Here is a 19,846-nt window from a genome sequence, read left to right on the forward strand (position 1 = left end):
TCAAACTAAATTCAACACGCATTTTGATGCAAAGAAATGGCTTGTCCAGCGTCCTATTACCTTTCCACTGCAGAAAAAGCAAGCTCTCAATCCCCCAGAAAGCATCTCTGTATAAAATGCTGGTCCGTCAGATCTGCCTTTATGTAGCACAAGTGTGGTACATGTACATCTCGGAGAGACAACTTGCACTACTCCAATTCTGTTCCAATCCAAAAAAGTCCGAGCGTTACTCAATACCGCATAGTTTATGAGGAACGCGATCACCCATCTCGAATTGAGCATCCCATTCGTGGAAAGCTTCAGGAACATGCTCAGTTTGTGATTCGCCCTTGGCGACTTTCAACATGAAAACCAGTTGATCAATTCCCTACCCATTCACCAATATTAATAGTTAAAACAAAATATGATATTCCCAATCGTGCTCTAGAGCCTCTGTAGCCCGAAAAATCCAACTCTCCTGAACCCGAAGCGACATCAACAAAAGATCATTTGGTTCTAGCTTGTCATCTTGGAAGAAGAAAAAAGCCCTTTGAAGTAAAGGTTTTCTATCCCAATATCAATCCGATTTGATTAAGCTCTGTATTTATATTGTTCAGCCTTCTGACCTACAGCGTATCAATTTCATACCCATTTTCTAAAATTCAGTTGCATAAAACACGGTTTCACACTTCATTTATATTTACCAGGTAATAATTTGAAATAATTCACTGATCAACAGGGAATCTTCAAAACGTTATTTATCTTTTGCAAAATATTCTTTAATTACTCCCTTTGTCGATCCACTTGTTAAAACTTTTTCCATCCATTCTGATAACTGACGGTTCCTGGATTGACCTAGGTTTTGGTTTTAAAAAAATAACCGTGTTTTTCCTTGTAATTTAATTATTATTATAAACATTTGAATGATAAATATGTGTGTAATATCTATTAATGATTAATAGATAATATATAATATAATAGAAAATATATTAAAATTTACTTGCAGGAACCTTGTTATGAAATCTGAAGTAATATTTAACTTTGATTTTTCAAATGATAATAAAAAGGGCAAAAATATGAGTAGTTCTACTAATTTTTTATTGAAGGGAATTGCATTCATCGTACAAAATTTGTTAAATAATATGGAACAAGTATTTCAGAACTTCTGAGAGAAAGAATGTTTAATAATAATCTCATATAAAATAATACTTAACAACATTAAAAATTGTTGGGAACTATTATTATTGGGTTGTTGGAACATTATTTTTCGATATATTATTGTTCGAAGCATATATGAAAGTTGTGCAAATACTAGAAGTAGCAAGTGAACAAATGTTGGAAAAAAACTCAATACTGTCATGTTACTACTAATTGTATCTAACTCATAGAACAATGTAACCATTTTAAAATGTAACAAGTACATCAACATGTAAAAATTACCACAGATTAATCGCACTATTTCCGACAATCGATTTTTAGCTTTTTTCCAAGAAGTTTACCGTATTCTCGGCCTAAATTATAAAATAACTAGCGACCCGCCCCGGCTTCGCACGGGTGCAATGCTGATACTAAATTAAATACACTACAGAAAAAATATGAACGTTGTATATAAAAACATAGCGGCCCGCTCCGACTTTGCACGGGCATAAAATATATATGCCTATGTCACTCAATGAAAACATGATTAAAATCGATCCAGTATTTTTGGTTCATTCATTACAGCCCTTGGCCTGCACGCATTAAATTTGGAGTAAAACAATTCCTCTTCCCCTAAACTTACTATGAAGATTTCCTGCTATCTTTGGAATATCTAAATTCATACAATTTTTATTACATTACACATTTTTAAACGCAAATTTTAAATTTGTAATATCTCCGAAAATATTTGTTTAATTTACATGCTGTAAGGAACCATATTGATCTATATTAATTGCACACTGTATTTAAGGTACTTAATTCGATAAGGATTAATTCCGTGTTGCTTAAAATAGCTTCGTAAATAAGCCATTTTCTCACGTAAAAAGTAAACAATAAAAATGGTTAATGTGGGTTATCCCTAAAAGATAAACATATACCATCACGGACTTTTTTGTAGGCCTTTTTATGGTCTACAATACTGTAGTACATTAATTTGATCTAACTCGTAGGGTTAGGCAGCGTTTTTCCTAATTGCTAAATAAGCCTAAAAAAATAGGTTAATTTACGACATCACGTTAGAAACCTCTAAAATTAGCAATGTTGCCTTAGTATATTATGCATGTATTAAACATATAAACCTTCCTCTTGAATCACTCTATCTACAGAAAAAAACCGCATCAAAATCCGTTGCGTAGTTTTAAAGATTTAAGCGCACATAGGGATATAGAGACAGAAAAGGCGACTTTGTTTTATACTATGTAGTGAAGCAGCAGTGGTTTCAAGGTGTTACTCCTTTTTTGCCAAGATATGTCTCAAATGTGCTTGTTCGCAAGTTTTGTTTATTTTGTTTGCTATCTATATATTGTATATATCTTCTGGTGACCCTGGATGATTTTGTAATAGTTACAGAATTGTGTATGTCTGAAATCTCTTCAGGATATCTCTATAAATAGAATACTAAAGTTGTACAAACATAAGAGTTTTATGACATATTCTTACCATAACTTTCAAACGAGTTGAATGTCAATATTATTCGTATTTTCTTCTTTATTCTAACTTTGTTTATTATGTTATCGACCATACAATAATTTTACACTCTTTTAAAAACGTTTAGACGGTACATATTATTTTAGCAATACACCTTGCTATTTAGGAAAATAACACGACAACGATGAAAACCGTCAAATGATTTTGGTATTTTTGGTCAGATGATTATGATACGTCAAATGGTAATTACAAAAAACGTGTTAAAACTATGAATTGTTTTTCTTATCTTTAGTTGAAGGGTATTCCATTTATTGATACTCTCCATACTACAAAATTTATTAAATAATATAGAAAAAGTATTTCACAACTGGTGAGAGGAAACATGTTTAATAATAATCTGATATAATTATTAGCAACATGAAAATATTAAGTTTACCAACTAATTATAGTTAATTCATAGGAAAACGCAAACATTTTAAACTGTGACGAACACATCGAGATCTAAAAATAACCACCCATTAAACGCACTATACTCAACAATCGCTTCTTAGCTTCTCTCCAAATAGAATCATATCTTCGACCTAAAATATAAAGTAAAACTCATTAAACATAGTAGCTTTATTTTTTCCTGGATATGTCTTAAATGTGCTTGTTAGCAACTTTATTTTTTACTTTATAATTTGAAAAGATACTAGCATAACATCCTCTTATAAGGACTGTGGCTGCTCCATAAAATTTATCTTGCAATTGTCAGCGGTTATTTTTTCATACTACTTAGCCATTGAGTCTGAAATAATTTAAACCCAATTAACACATATTTCACGGACAGAATAGAAATAAAATGTACCCAAAATATATATTCAGTAAATTCAAATTTATACCTCTTACGTTTATATAATTTCTGTCCCTATCATTGATGGATTAATTGCCTGATGACTCTATTTATAAATTGTGTGCCACCAAATAAAGGTAATATTTTATTAATATAATGTTTTATTGTGTCTATCTCATAGTGAAATTTACACATAAACTTCTTTTCTCTTGAGACTGAATATATCCTCTGGTGATTTTGTATATTTTTGTAATCATTACGGAACTGTAAATTTTCGAAATCTCTTCACTAATCTATAAATATATTACTAAAGCTAATAAACATAAGAGTCTTATGTTATATTTTTCCATAAATTTCATACAAGTTGAATTTCAATATTATTCCTATTATCTTCCTTGTCATAACTTTGTTTATTATGATACCGACCATACAATAAGTTCATACTCTTTTAAAAACGATTTGACGGGACATATTATTTTAGTACCGTTTACGTACCGTCGAAAACTGATTCATAAGACATTTTATTTTAGCATGCCATTGTGAAATGTATGGTTATAAACAAACGAATACAGGGTTTCGAACCGAACGATGAAAACCGTCGAATGATTTTTGGAGACCAAAAACTTCCGAGAAGAACCGAACGCCCCACGAATTGATTTCGGTCACCGCGAATGAAGAGATTTTCGCCGAATCCATGCCGAATCTTCGCGCAGACCCCGAACATTCGCTTCGTTCAATTCTGTACTCACCATTACGATATTACGGATGTCACCGGGAACGGAGAGATTTTCGCCGTACGTTCGCTTCGTTTAATTCTGTACTCACAATTATAGACTTATCCAGTTACATGTTATGATGCATCAGACAGCTCTGTTTGATTAGCATAAAGTGAGAAGACAAACTCATCTACGCATCTAAAACGAGTTTTACATTTTTATAAATTTTAATTGATACTATAGTCAGCGTCATCCTTGATGTGCATGGGCTGGTTTCCAAACTTACTAGTCGCGCTGCGGAAACTTATTTATACATCTACCATTTGAAGACGGCTTAGAAACAGTTACACTTTGTAAAATGAAACCTAAACTCGCCAAACGGAAAGGAAAAACAGCTGTCATAACGGTTTTCCTTCGAACGCGACGAAAGAGACTGGGTCGGAAGGATCAGGAGCAGGGGGTGAGCCGGTACGCGACCGGCAGATTGATTCATTCCGGCGAAGGCGCGAGGCCGCCCTCGATGTCATGCAGGTCACGATTGAACACGTCACATGGCCTTTGCTGACGGAAACCTGTAACTAATGTCTCTCTATATCGACGATGTAAATCATACGCAGGAACCGATAGCCGTATGCGGGCGTCGTACGACTGAGACGAGCGCGTCGAGAGATGAAATGAAAAATGCGTGCGGTGCTAGTTGCGATTTATGTCTTGGAAAATAGGGAAAAAATGCGATCGTCGAGTTGAATGAATGAAATGTGTCGAAAGCAGGGCTGTTCGTGCATGTCCATCAATAGAAACATAGTTTTAATTTATTTTTATTGTATATTGTTCATATTATTTTTAGATTTTTAATTAATTTGCGGAAATATAAGAATAATGTTTAAGTGATCTATGATACAATGCGTTCAAAAGTTAACATTTAATTTTAAAAGTATAACGTTATTTTTGTACATATATATTAGATTAAATAGTTCTAGGGGTATAATTTATTAAGCCATTTAAACATTTAATTAAAATTTAATAAATAGAATTATGACTTGAAACAATATACATATATCGGATTATATAAAATGTATAGTAAAGCTAAGCCATACCAGGAATGATGCAAAGCGAGATAGAAAACACATAGCTAGCGAATAGCATGTACTCATCGACTCATTGTCGAGTGTTTTAGATAATAGCGGCGCAGGCGTCATTCTCTAGACTGTAATCGCTAGTCGTGTATCAAGTATAAGAAGTTCAAGAGGGCAAGCTAACGTTGAATATTCGAGCAGACTAATAGTGTGTAATGCACTTATTCTAGCCAAGTTGGAAAGTCAGGTAGAAGTTCGTCTTTCCCTCACTCGAAATTTGAATGAATCAGGCTGAACCTCATTAAAAATCTAACGGAGAAGCTTCAGGGATAAACCATGAGAAAACAGTAAAATTCGCTGCTCATGCGTTGTTGTTTACTAGAGTTTTGGTTAGGAAGTATGTAAGATTTCTGTGCATGTCTGTAGCTGTCTATTCGAAAGATAAGGAAGAACTAAAACTTACAGAATGTTTCGCGTACAGGGGAAACCACAAAATAAAAATAATATGTCCAGTACTATACCTCAGAGGTGGTGTGTAGAAGAGCTCATTTCAAATATAATAAGGATATAAATACAACGCAACATATTGCTGTCCGCCAATATTTGTCAGAAGTCAATATTATGACTGAGTCTTATTTAGACTACTTTTTTGTTTATTTTATTACAATAAAATGTTTTCATTCCAAAAAAAATATTATTTGATAGATAATTTCATTTTAGCTACACTATTTATCTGCTCCAGAAAGAGCATATATATATATATATATATATATATATATATATATATATATATATATATATATATATGTATATATATATATATATATACATATATATATATATATATATATATATATATATATATATATATATATATGTATATATATATATATACATATATATATATATATATATATATATATATATATATATATATATATATATATATATATATTATTTAAAAGTATTTAGTTAATTTGACCTTTAAATTGTTAATAGACAATACAGTTTGTAATTTTTTTTATTTATATTTATTTTTTTTTTGTATTTATTTATAGTAAGTAAGAAATACATAACTCCGTTTTATTTTATTTTATTTTATTAATATCGTTTTCCATTCTTTTACTGTTTACTTATATACATTATTTTATTTATTATGATACAGTGCCATATAAAAATTTAAGTCCATTGTAGACTAAATACAATTTTTTTATTAATATATTATTATTATATTATATTTTAATAACTTTTTAATAACAAGTGTGAAATAAATCGATAGGATAAGATTTGATGCTCTGTAAACTATTATATATTTCGATATATATATACATATATATATATATATATGAAATATATTATTTCATATATACATATATATATATATATATATATATATATATATATATATATAATATATAATCGATGAAGATCTTTAACCGAAATAGTTAAGAACAGGCTTCAAAGATTTTAACAAAAAGGTGATTCAAAAGAAAAATTTTGAGATGGAAACATACCAATACTTTCTAAAAAAAAACCTTCGTAACCACAAGTCTTGTAAACAAAAACGCGTAGCTATGGAATATGTCAAGCTGGTTTATAAGAAATGCGCATGTGTAGCTCGCACGTCTTTCTTCTTCTACTGTCGTCTTTAGTTCAATCTTAATACACCCCAACTGAAAAAAAAACCAAGACAAATAAATAATAAGCCGCCTTGGTGGAGCAGTAGTAAAGGCGATGGGACGGTCCTCTTACTGTTGCGATAGCTGCGCGTTCGAATCTCGCTGGGGCATGGTCGTAAATATATGTTTGAAATAGTAACCAGGCTGGCTAAGACCGGATATCTTCTGGGATGATTTATAAAGTAGGTCACTCGCCAGTCGGTAGGCTTAATGCTGAGGAACGTGGTTCGGAGCCCACGTTAAACTTTAGGCCCAGTCCAGATAAACCCATAGTTGGTAAAAGGAGACTTTAAAATATGTATTAAAAAAATAAACAATAAAATTGTAGAATAAGATTATATATCAAAGCGTAGTGTGTGTTTCACAAACAATAAAAAAACCAACGTAATCGAAATCGAGTTGCCTCGGAAATAAAACGCTATGTGTGGCTTTCGTAAAATACAATCGATGAAATTTTCTGCTTCTTTAAATATGAAAAAAAAAACGAACCATAACGATCCCTTTCCCGGCGAACGACCAAAATTTGATTGACCCCCTCAATAACATTTCACTTGCAACAGATGCCCGGCGCCGATTCAAAGGCCCTTTCGGGCGATGCTCATTCCCCCCTTCGGTTCACAACTGGATACATTTACAAAAAGTAGCCCCTTTTCACTTAACCCAATTAAATTGATGAACATTTAAATTCCCAGATGCCCGTTCGAATTGTGGAACTTCACTGGGCCGATTGCCCGTCGGGGCTTTCTCCTTACAAATGAGCCCCCCGTTAACTACTGCGAGGCAGCGCTTGTAGCCACAGTTAAGTGCGGCGAGTTTCGAAAAATGCCAGCGAACCGATGGATATCGGATGGATAAATTGCCGATACGTTTCTTGCTTCAAAATAGTCTTTTTATGTTACGAATTCCAGTTTCTTTATGCGCTTGCATTGAACTGTGTTATGAGACAGCACATAACTTAGGCCTGCAGAAGTAATTCTAGGAACTGTTTTGGTTTTCTGGCATAATCTTTATGTTTTTGGTTGTGCTTCAGGTTCAAAAATGACTTCCTCTTTATCACAGAATGCTATTATCACTCAGGATGACACGACTATTGGGGCAATTGTGTTAAACGAATTATTACATTAAAATAAAACACAATGCATTATAAAAATTTATCTACAAACTAGCTGACCTGGCAAACGTTATTTTGTCATATAAATAATTTCTAGAGAATTTCTAGTTTAGAAAAAAAGTAACTAACTTATTGGAAGTATGTAAGGATGTGTTATATGATGTTATATGAGTGAAAAAAGCATGAAGCGCTGTGAACTATGAGGAAATATAAAAAATAACATTACACCAAAAATTTTTAATTTTTTAAAATTTATTATAACTTATTTTAAGTAATATATTTTTATTTCATTAATTCATTACATAATATAAATCTCTTAATGCCACGTGAACAATATTTTTGGTTAGCCGGTCTTTGTTCTTTTCTTGACTCAATTGTGCCATTCTCACACGCGCTCCAGTATTTTCTTTCTGAACTTGTTCTTCTGTTCTTTGGGCTCTTCTATTTCGAATGCTTCTAGATTTATTTGTATCACGGCTCAGATTGGCCCCTTTGCGTTTTGTTGGCATTGTTCACTGTACAATACAAAACACACATAAACAGAACTGTTTGAATTATTTAATGATCAAAATTATTATATTAATAATTTATTTTATCTTTTATTACATTAAATATACATGTAAATATTAGATGGTTTCACGAAAGCGAAAAATTTTGTTTTTCTTAATTATATCGAAAATACATATTGTTATCGTGGAACTCCTGACACGTGTTGAATAAATTATATTCAATAATATTAGTTATTAATAAATAAACAAAGTTACTTGAGAATATATTTGATAAGAGTTACACTGAGATAGCAAAAATGTAACTAGTACGCTTGACTCATAAACACTAATAATAGCCGAAAATTGTAGAGGGAGCGAGAGAATGCTTATTATTTGAGAGAAATAGGAGACCATCTTCGTTGTCATCTCTACTCAGTGCTGTTAGCTGGGTGAGAAGTGATAAAATTATTAAAAAGACTATTAATAAGCAGCGATTGGTGATTTTCAGAGTTGTATGTATTTTTAAGGCCACATAATAACAAAAAAATATCCAAACAATAAAAAAAATTGCGGTAGACACCCCTTATCACTTAGGGGTTTGAAAAATAGATGGTAGCCGATAAATATGCATAAACAATTTCATAACAATCTGCCAAGCCTTTTCGAAGGAGTATGGGAACGAACATCGAGACATGAGAAGTCTATATAAAAGATTATTAATGACCATATTTTTATTTAATGTTTTGTCTAATTCAGTCACACACTAAAACTATTCTATCTACCAGGAAGGCTCCTCTTTATTTTTTACGCGAAGGATCCGGAGGATACGTTTAAACGTCCAACGGTAGTTTGATATCATTGAGACGTTAAATTTTCTTTGGCATCTGTCCTCTATTTCCTTTCTCTTATTATATCCTGGTTCATAATCATCACGAAATCGTTCACCTTGCTCTTCCCTCACATATTCCAAATTTTCAAAATTTAGTTGAGATGCGAATGAAGAAAGTATATTTTTCATTCTGTCATTAAGCCACCTAAAGCTCGAAATACTTTTAGTTCTCTTTGTTTATAGTTAGGGCCTTTATGATTGTCTAAAATTGTCCTTATAACCTTTCTAAAACCTTTTTAAATTTTTTGACGACAACAAATTCATGATCATTAATGATTACTGTGGGCCATCTTTCTATCTTTGAGAAGTTATTCTTCATTAATTCCAATTTTATGTGAAGATACTAATGTTTTTTGGAGGACCATATTTTTATCGATTTTAAGGTTCTTGAGGGACCAATTGCTATTGGTCCAGTGATTTGCTCGGTTTCGCGATTCTTCCATAGATACAAAAAGCAAGGGTATTTCAACAACCGAGCTTGACGTCCCAGCAAAATGCATAAAATTTAAATATAGACGCACACTTGCCAACTATGGTTTTCGTATTTTAATTTCCGAAGTAACGATTGCAGGTTTCTTTGTGGGATACGAAATATCCTACACGAATGAAAGCATAAAAACAGTTGCGCTGGCAACAACACAATTTTCTGAAACAGAAGCTCTATGCTTTTTTTTCTGAATCTATGAAAATATACCCTTGTGCTGTATAGTATTGGATCTTAAATGCTTTCGTCAATTCTGACGTCCTGGAATGATTTCCATCTGTGTTTTTTTAGTGTGCTGATGAACATACTTTGGTAAAACTCAATAATTGTTTTTAGATAAGTTATTTAGACAAGATATTTACTTTTCTATAATATCAACATCTCTATCATTTAGATTTTCTAGTTTGTGGAGTTTATTTGTATTTTCCATTTGAAACCCCTTTTGATATATTCAATTCTGTACAAGTAGTCCCAATCTCAATTGATTTTATGTAACTTTTTACACTTGATTGGAGTTGTAGTTGCACTGTTGCATGGATGAGATAGTGGTCAGATCTACAATCAGTCTTACTGGGAGATAATCAAAGTATAATCCAACACTGCTGTACCAAGCTAGTTAATGCCTCAGAGGGAATCTTGAAATAGACACCTACCACAAGTATATTTAATCAGGAAAATGGCAAAATAGGCAAATGACAAAAACACCATTGCTATTGAGTTCTCCATAGCTAAGCTTTTCTAAAACTTTTTCCCAGTCAGTTCCACCTGAGCTTGTATATGCGTTGAAATCTCCAGACAGAATAGATCAATAGATTGGTTACTGAAATAGAATTAAACACTTCTTAAACTAGGTTATAGAGGTCATCTTTAGCTGTATATGAGTTAGTATGAGTAGGTGCTTACCGTGCTGTGGCGCATTAGAAAGGCTACGATATCTGATTTAGGCTGAAAATCAACCACACTAGAATCCCGTGCGTCGGTAAGTTAATGTATATTGTTCCTGTTCAAACTATGACCTATCTACCTTGGATGAGGCACCTTTACCATACCTTTTCAATCATATTCTTATCCACAGGTATATTGCCTAGTTTCCTTGGTTTTCGAGTTTTGCGTCCTTCATTCCAGGTTTGGTAAATCTCGCAAATCCACTAAAAATAAAACCAAACATTATTTAGACCAGCGCAAGATTAATTAAAAGATAGAAGTATAATATCCCTTTTGCAGAACTATTAATATATTTTGTTGAAAGACAGATTAACTAAATCTGATACTGAGACCTTTACAAATTTAATAGCCTTTAAAACTTATATTTACAGTAAGTTAAAATATTAGAAAATAGTGTCATGGAACGAATAAATAAAACAAATATATTTAAGGTGAAAAAGTCAAAAAAACACGAAAATATTGTACTTTCAATCATTAACACAGGTAAATAAGTTTGTTTTATAAAAAAAGACTGAAATGTTGTTTTTATTAAGTATTTTAGGTTAAAGTCATAACCTAATTAAGAGATAAAAGATTTTTTTAAGTATTACCTCTAATATAATTTTGTTTACCAATCAGGTGTTAAAAATATACGGAATGGAAGTAAAACACCCTTGCGATTATAAAGCAGCGAGAAGTCGTATCAATTCGTCTTATTAGTTTTTAAGCGAGTTCATGTTTGGACCTACCTGAAAATTGTTAAAATATTAACTTCCTCTTGGACTAATTTGATGGACTTTGCAGAAAGTTATAAATATATACGAACAAAATATTGCCATTGTAGCAAAAACCATCCTACAAGCGAGTAAGTATTTGAGGATCTCCAAAAAATAACAGATTCTAAAACTAAAACTAAAGTAGGGGCAAAAGGTTCTAAAGATGGCAAACGGCCACGAAAAGTGAGACTATACAGTTATGTTGTGGAAGTAAGAGATCCAGCCGATACAGAGCAGACTAAAAATTCCAACAAAATGCTAAGGCAAATAATTCATGTGCTACAAGACCAAAACCTTAGCGACTTAATAAAATTGAGAGCAGTATTAAAATATTTAACTTCCAATAGTGATTACGTTTCGTGTAATGGGGTGGAATGCTGACGGGTTGATGCGACATCAAATTGAATTCCAAAGAATTCTGTGTACAGAAAACAAATGAGTCTTATATCGGAGAACCACTTTACTGAAGTCTAATGAACTAAATACTATTCCATGTATCATATAGTTCATTCTGCCAACACAGCTCGAGGTAGTGCTTTTACTAAAAATAAAGTCAAACACTTTGAAAGAAAACCAGTCTTCATAACTGGATATACAAGCTAAAACTATAATGATTTAGTCAACCAAACAAAAGTTTAAAGTATGTGCATTCTACTGTCCAACTTAAAAAAGCATCATCGCTGATAGATGACTGATACTTTAAGACACTTCACAGCCACTTTATTATTGGTGACAATTTTAATGCCAAGAATACTCATTGAGAATCGAGACTAACTACCTCAAAGGAGCGGCTGGGTTTGTCAGTTATGGATGTGAGTTCATATCTACCGACCAGATGACATACTGACCTTCTGAACATAAAAGAAGAACCTCAAAACCTTCAGAACCTCAAAATTCAATTCCGGATGGATTATTTAAATACTTATTACACAGGATATTAATCTGAATACACATTTCAAAACAACGAACCAACTGGAAGATGAACTAGTTACTTTTATCACTGCCTTTCAGGATGCTGCTTGGAGAAGTACCCGTTTTATTCAAAGGAAACTGACTACCTTAAATGTTCCAAAAGAAGTTAGAGGTCTGATAGCCGATAAAGGTAAACTTAGAAGAAGAGTACTTAAATCCAGAAGCATATCCGATTAATTTTGCTTAACGGAGCCACGAAGCAATTAACAAAGGAAATTTAGGTAACCAAATAGCATCAATCGCAGGATTCCTTTCGAAGTTCTCTGTGAGTAATATTACCCAATATTCACTTGGGAAAGCTACTAAATAACTTAAACATTCCATAGCCCAAGTACCTCATGTTAGAAGGTCTCATGGGAGGTGGGTCTGAAATTATTTTAAAAAGCAGATATGTTAAAAGCCATTTAAACCAACGGGATAATGATTCTGATGAAATTTTTGAACATTAAGTGATTCAGTGTATTAATAATTAAATAAAAAAAAGTAATACAATTACTACTCACAAAATATAAAAAATATAACTATAGTCAGTTACTTAAAACCATAATAGTTTGAAAGCTCTGCTTAAATGCCATATTTAACTCTCTTTGATTCTTTTTTCTGGCAAAAGGCTTTGCTATATAAAGTTCGAAGAATATTTTGGATAAGTTGATTGAAGCTGAAGAACATTTTAGTGATAATATTCATGTTAGAACTAATTTGATATCAACTGTCCTTTATAATATTACATGAAATTAAAACTAATTATGTTTGAAAACCACCTAAAGCATTATTTTCTCATCAGATTTATATATTTCCGTACATTTTTTATAAAAGAATCAATAACGTAACAAAACTATTTATTTGTTTTATGTGCTCTAATTGGAATTATTTCTGGTTGTTGACGAAAATTGTCCGACAGAAAACCATTTCGTTGTCGTTATTACGGAAACAAAGACAATCGTTTCAACCTTGGTTCGGCTCTATTCCGGCTCGGGAAACGAGTACAAATATTTCAGCCGTAACCCGTCGCCTAATCCTTCTGCCAATTTCGCTGGAAAATGATCGATACTGGACGCTGCCCAAGGGACGTTATTAATATAGGAGATTATGTCGGACCTGTCGTTAACTTGTACTAATTATCTTGGCTCTTCAGCTTGTCCAGGATTTAATTTGGAACTTTCTTATTGGATTGAATCGACGAGATCCTTTTTTTGCCTTGAAATAGTTTTATCATTTACAAAAAGCTTAATTTTATAGAAGTTTATGTTCCTTTAAATAATTATTCTCTAAGAGTGAATATATATGTTGAATTATATTAAAATAAATTACATTATAAAATGAGATAGCTTAAATATACATATAATGATACAAAATAGGAAGGTTTTTATGCTTAGGAATAACAAATAACTAATGTAATAAAGTGGTAAGAATCTTAGTGGTACCGATTTTTTTCTCAGATTAGATCTACGACTTTGTTTCAATTTCTTATAAGTAATACTTGACGGCAGGAAGATACTGCCTGACCAAAGACCATAAGCCTCATTAAGAATTTTTCTGTTTCATTAAGAATTATTATTTGATCTGACTCTACCACTCAAGGTGATACCGTAGGTTAGATCAAACATTTTTTAGGGTTTCTGGCTCATTGTTAAGTAAACAGACGAAGAAGACATCGATCTTTTTGTATCAGCTCAATAAACGTCTGACGTTTTAGAGATATTTATCGTCTTCATAATCAGAAATTTCCTTCTTTCTGGGTATGTAGTAGAGAGCGGTTGATAGCAAAGCGGGTTCGAAACTAACTATCCAAAATACGTTACTTATTATACGACAAAAAAACACAATAATTTTAAAAACATATCTAAAATAACCTTAATATAAAAATAAATGCTCATTTCAAACTCTAGACAGCCTGTGACATAATTTATATTTCACCATTTTGCAATGTACATTATGTGTATGAACTTATATATATATATAAGTGTATAAACTTATATATATATATTATATATATATATAAACTATACATTATATATATATATATATATATATATATATTATATATATATATAAACTATACATTATATATATATATATATATATATATATATATATATATATATATATATATATATATATATATGTTATATATATATATAAACTATACATTATATATATATATATATATATATATATATATATATATATATATATATATATATATATATATTGACAGAAGTACCGTTGTTCGGAGCCCACGTTAAACAGTAGTCCAGTTCAGATTAACCTTAGTTGATAAAAAGGAGACTCGTTGATAAAAATATATGACCACCATGCAATCTAGTGCAACTTGTTGCGTGTCGGTAAAATTACTTCCGTGTAAATAATGCTAGACCTATGTTTTGCTTATTTTACAGTTTAAGTCTTGTTGGTTATATATGTGGGTATTATACGTTTGGTTCTGTGATGATTAAAACAAGCGATTGGTGAAATATGTCGTCTTAGTAGGCGAAATCCAAAGTTAACCAGTGGTCAGGCAAAGGTAAAAATGACAGCAGAACGCAACACTCACTTGAGTAATATTATTTTGAGAGAAAAAGTATGGCGGGAGATTTACAAAGCTAAAATTAATGGATGAACTTCGATTGCAGAACCCAGAAATCGAAGTTACGCTACGAAGGAAGTTGTGCACTATGTTAAGACCGGGATATTTAATTGATTATTCACATAATTATTAAATTAATTGATTAAAATAATGTTGTTTCGTTTGATGAAATGTCTCTTACTTTGTTTTCCACAAACGGTCGGGTTTATATATGGACATCACTAAAAGATGCTTACGATTCGGGCCGCCTGCTTTTTAGAGTCAAGCATGGCGAATATGCCATTCTAATATTCGAGGCAAAATTTTAGTGTTCAGCTGGTTTTCCCATTCACGTAACTTGCCGGATTACTGCGAAAGAATCGTCATTCTCAACGATGAAGTTTTTACTATAGCTAGCAAGTTGCTTCCATACTTTTACCTCATTGCAAAATTTCCAAAATGGATGAGCCGTCATTTTAAAATCATCAAAAGATAATCAAATATCTTCCTTGACCAGAACAATCACTTCTTCACACACTTCAACATAATTGAACCCTTGGGGAGTTTTAGAATAAAGAGCAACAAGTAGATTTCCATCTTCATCATTACTGGAGCATATTGTTTCCGTACAAGAATGGAATAACATTCTTTTGGAAACTATTCAGATTTTCTACGAATCTAGTTCGTGATAAATTGCAGCTATTATAAGAGCAAATGAAGGCTCAACACCAACCTTTTAATAATATATATTTTGTATATTTCAGGTATTATTTGTGTATAAAGTGTAGATAACTATAACTACGAATTAGAACTATGAATATATATATATATATATATATATATATATATATATATATATATATATATATATATATATATATAAATATGATATAAAATATGATAAACCATTACTAGAATGCTGTTGTATCGCAAAAATATATTCAACTATTATTAATAAAAGATTGGCTTAAATACACCATATAGGGTTATCATAGTATATAATTTATAGAACCTTTGGCGCAAATCTAGTTCTTATTTAATTTTTTGATACTATTTTCTTTAATGACGATGAGCTTTTGAATGTATGTTCATTATAGTCCAAGGTATTCATTATCTAGTTTTATAGTAAACTGTTTGTTTTACAGATAAGATTTCTGAAGCTGAAATTGTAAAGGAGAGAGAATCTATTTATTTTAACCTGCAGCTAATTAGATTAAGACAATTATTGCGTAAAGGTTGTGTTTAAAATTATTAATTTCACGTAGTGTACTTCTCACGACGTAATTATATTTAAATTATCTATAAGTTTTAACGAAAACATGTGACTTGGGATAATAATTACGACTTGAGATTTTGAATACAAAATATCATATTGAATCGAATATCTGGTTAAGCCAGGCCAAAATATGATAGGCACTGAGGGAAATAGAAAACTGGCTAGCAAAAATTATGTCGGATTATCTCAGCAGTAAGTACCATGGCTAGATAAAGCGTGTAACAAGTTATACCTGATGGAAGATTCACTATAACCATAAAAGTTCAAGAAGGCACAAGATCATTGAATATTAGAGCTTTTTAAGAACTTGTAACGCACGTATACCATCCGTGAAAAAATCGCAGTTAGAAAACTATTTCCCTGCTGCTACAGAAAAGGGTTTATTGGACCAGCCTTCTCGACCACTAGCAAGAACCAGATGGAGGAGCTTCAATAATAAAAACAAGATGTATCTATCCATTTAACAGAATCAACAAGATCCAAATACAAAAATCACTCAAGAAACAGTCAATAATTTAAGAATTGAGAGTCTAGAGTGAGAGTAAAGGGAAAACAGTCAATAACAGATCAAGAAAACGGTCAATTTTCGAGGCCAACTCGCAGAAGGCAGAATCTCCGATTGAAGAAGACATCCATAAATAAGCTCACATTAAACCAAGTTCCCTTCAATTATTTACTCAAATATCAGATGGGTCCGAGGACAGAATCGGTGTTACACAACAAATTTTCTTAACAAAACCAGGTATCTTATTCTTTAGGTCAATTTCAAACTCATTTCATAATTATCTTCAGCATACGAACCGATTTTCTCTTTGTATATTGTCTACATTTCTTTTATATATATATATATATATATATATATATATATATATATATATATATATATATATGTTTTGTTACTAGCAACTTAAATAAGCAAACTCGTCTATGCGCATTAAGAAAAAAAAGTACTAAGTAGAATAAAATATAGCATTAACAAGAGCAATTAAAAAGCTTTCTTTATTGTAAAGGAAACTTCTATACACATCCTGCAATTAAAATTCAGCGAATTCCATAAATTTGTAAACATTACGCTTGGCTCTTTCGCGACGGCTTGCCTGAATAGATTATTGAGTGCGCGGTTGTTTCGTCTTTAACTGCTTTCGCCTGCAAACGACCAGTTTCTCGGGTTCGCAATTTCGGTCCGATAGCTGCAATTAACACGATTTCTAAATAAAAATCCGACGACTGGTAACCGAAGACCTAATTCCAACGCTGATCGCCCGACTGGGAAGTTTTGTCTTTGTTTTTCTCTCGGTGCTCGGATTTAAATTAAATCTCAGTAGCTGAAAGTTTTATTTTAGCTTTGTTATTTTTGGATCATTACCAGAAGAAGATGCAATATATAATGATACAGACAGTTTAACGTAATTTTGGTAGTTTTGAGTCAAATCGGGGTAATAGAAATAATAAAAAGAATAACTCTTTTAAATTTCTGTTACGAGCGAAAATTCGGAAGACTTTGAGGCAAACTATAACATTTAACTTAAAGAATCTATTAATATATACACACACACATCATTACATTTCTAAATAGAGCGGAAATGTCCTGATCATCCTCACTGTCCATATCTTCCTTATTACTATTATTCGTCTGCTTATATTTGTTCTATAGTAACAGTTTCTAATAAAGACTATGTTCTATTCTTAAAACTACTTAGTTAAATGCTTTCATCTTTTTTTGGTAGCTGATAATTTCTCACTAGATCAATTTCATGTCTTTTTTTAAATCATTATAAACAGCCACCATTAGGTATAACACAATTTAAGTCCATAGAAGTAACTCTCGTAGCCTTGAAATATTTCACAGATTTCCTGTTTCTCCGGCGTCCAAACTTTTTGCAGATTCTAAAATTTCTGTTTTCAAAGCCTTAATCTTCTATATTATTGACTTTGATACTCATGGACATTGATTGATACCTAGCGCAACTCATAAAATAAATGATTGTTGCTTTGTTATTTAATTTTAAACACTTTCTTTTAGATGTGGTTACATAGAAAAGGCTGAAAGTGAGCAATGGATTAGCCTAAATTCAAGAAGCAAACAGACTTAAGCCCTCACATGTTTGAGCCAACGTGTCCCGATACTTTATCGCAGTAACAGAAGGCCCGAAATAAAAATGAGCATCGCCTTACCAAGAACTGTGTACACCATCGAGCTCAAAGAGTGATTACAATTGAACAACAAATTCAGAGGCGCAGCTTACAATGGTTTGGACATGTTTGCTTAATTAAAAGTGAACTATTTTCTCACGAACTTCTCTGACGAAATGGATCTTTTGAATAGAATATTCAGCAAACAGCTCCGAAATTGTATGGATCAAATTCATATAAATCGATCTAAAAAATGGGCGACTAACATTGTTCGTGACCACTACAGCTGCTGCCAACTGCCAACTGTGGCAGGAATTAGTAATGAATGAATAATAATGTTCGTAGTCCTGTGGCACTTTTTTTAATAAAGTAGATACTCCTTCAAGCGTTAGCTATGGTCTCATGTCGGCGTGTTCTATTCGATCCAAAGGTTTGAATTGTTTTAACTCAATGTTTTTCTATTTATATCAATGCAATTATTTCATTATTAAGCTTTTACATTATTCAGCGTCTGCGGTATTAATATGTATGTTTAATTAGGAAATATATCAATATTACAGCAGGGCCTGCTGTTTATAGCTGCTCAGCGGGGTTCAATCGTCTTGCTGATTAGCATGCCTAAAAGTAAGGTCGTTTTTAAAATAGTACATGGCGGGATTGTTTCATACAGAAAAAAAAATTGGTATGATGATCTTTTAACTTTTAAACAAAATCTGTGTGTATCATGTGCGGGATTCTTCTTATGATTTATGATTTTCGACAAACATGTATTTCTCATAGATAGCTGCAGTTTTACAACATTGTTTTTTTTTACAGCAGCTATCTCTTTTATACATTAATATTGAATTAAGAAACCATTGGTTTGGTTTCAGAACACTGTAGACATAATAGCTACAGTGGTTCAGGTGACAGTATAGTATTTTCACTCTTGCAATAGTCGCGTATACAAATTATGCATGACACAGATATATTTTGTGGTTGTAATTTTAAATATATTAGATCTAAGCTCAACAGTAAGGTCCGTCCAGAAAAACTTTCTCACTCCATTCCGTTTAAATAATTTTGCATATAGAAGTTTAAAATAAACAATTTTCTAATTTTAAGCAGTGTTTCTGTATCACTTTTAATTTTTGTATTTTTTAAACTATTGTAATATTATAGCAGGTTTGCAAAACATCGATTATGAATATGGTCTTATAGAGTTATATTTTTTGTCGGGACAACTAATTGTTATGCATTATTATGTATAAAGTTTATATAGCTCTGAAAGAGAGACACGTTTTTTGCGTAAATTTCATAATAATATATATCAACAAAATT

The sequence above is a fragment of the Rhynchophorus ferrugineus genome, unplaced genomic scaffold (assembly GCF_030347505.1).
Source record: "Rhynchophorus ferrugineus isolate W39M unplaced genomic scaffold, kcgeb_rfMv2 rfM6, whole genome shotgun sequence".
NCBI classification, from domain to species: Eukaryota; Metazoa; Arthropoda; class Insecta; order Coleoptera; family Curculionidae; genus Rhynchophorus; species Rhynchophorus ferrugineus.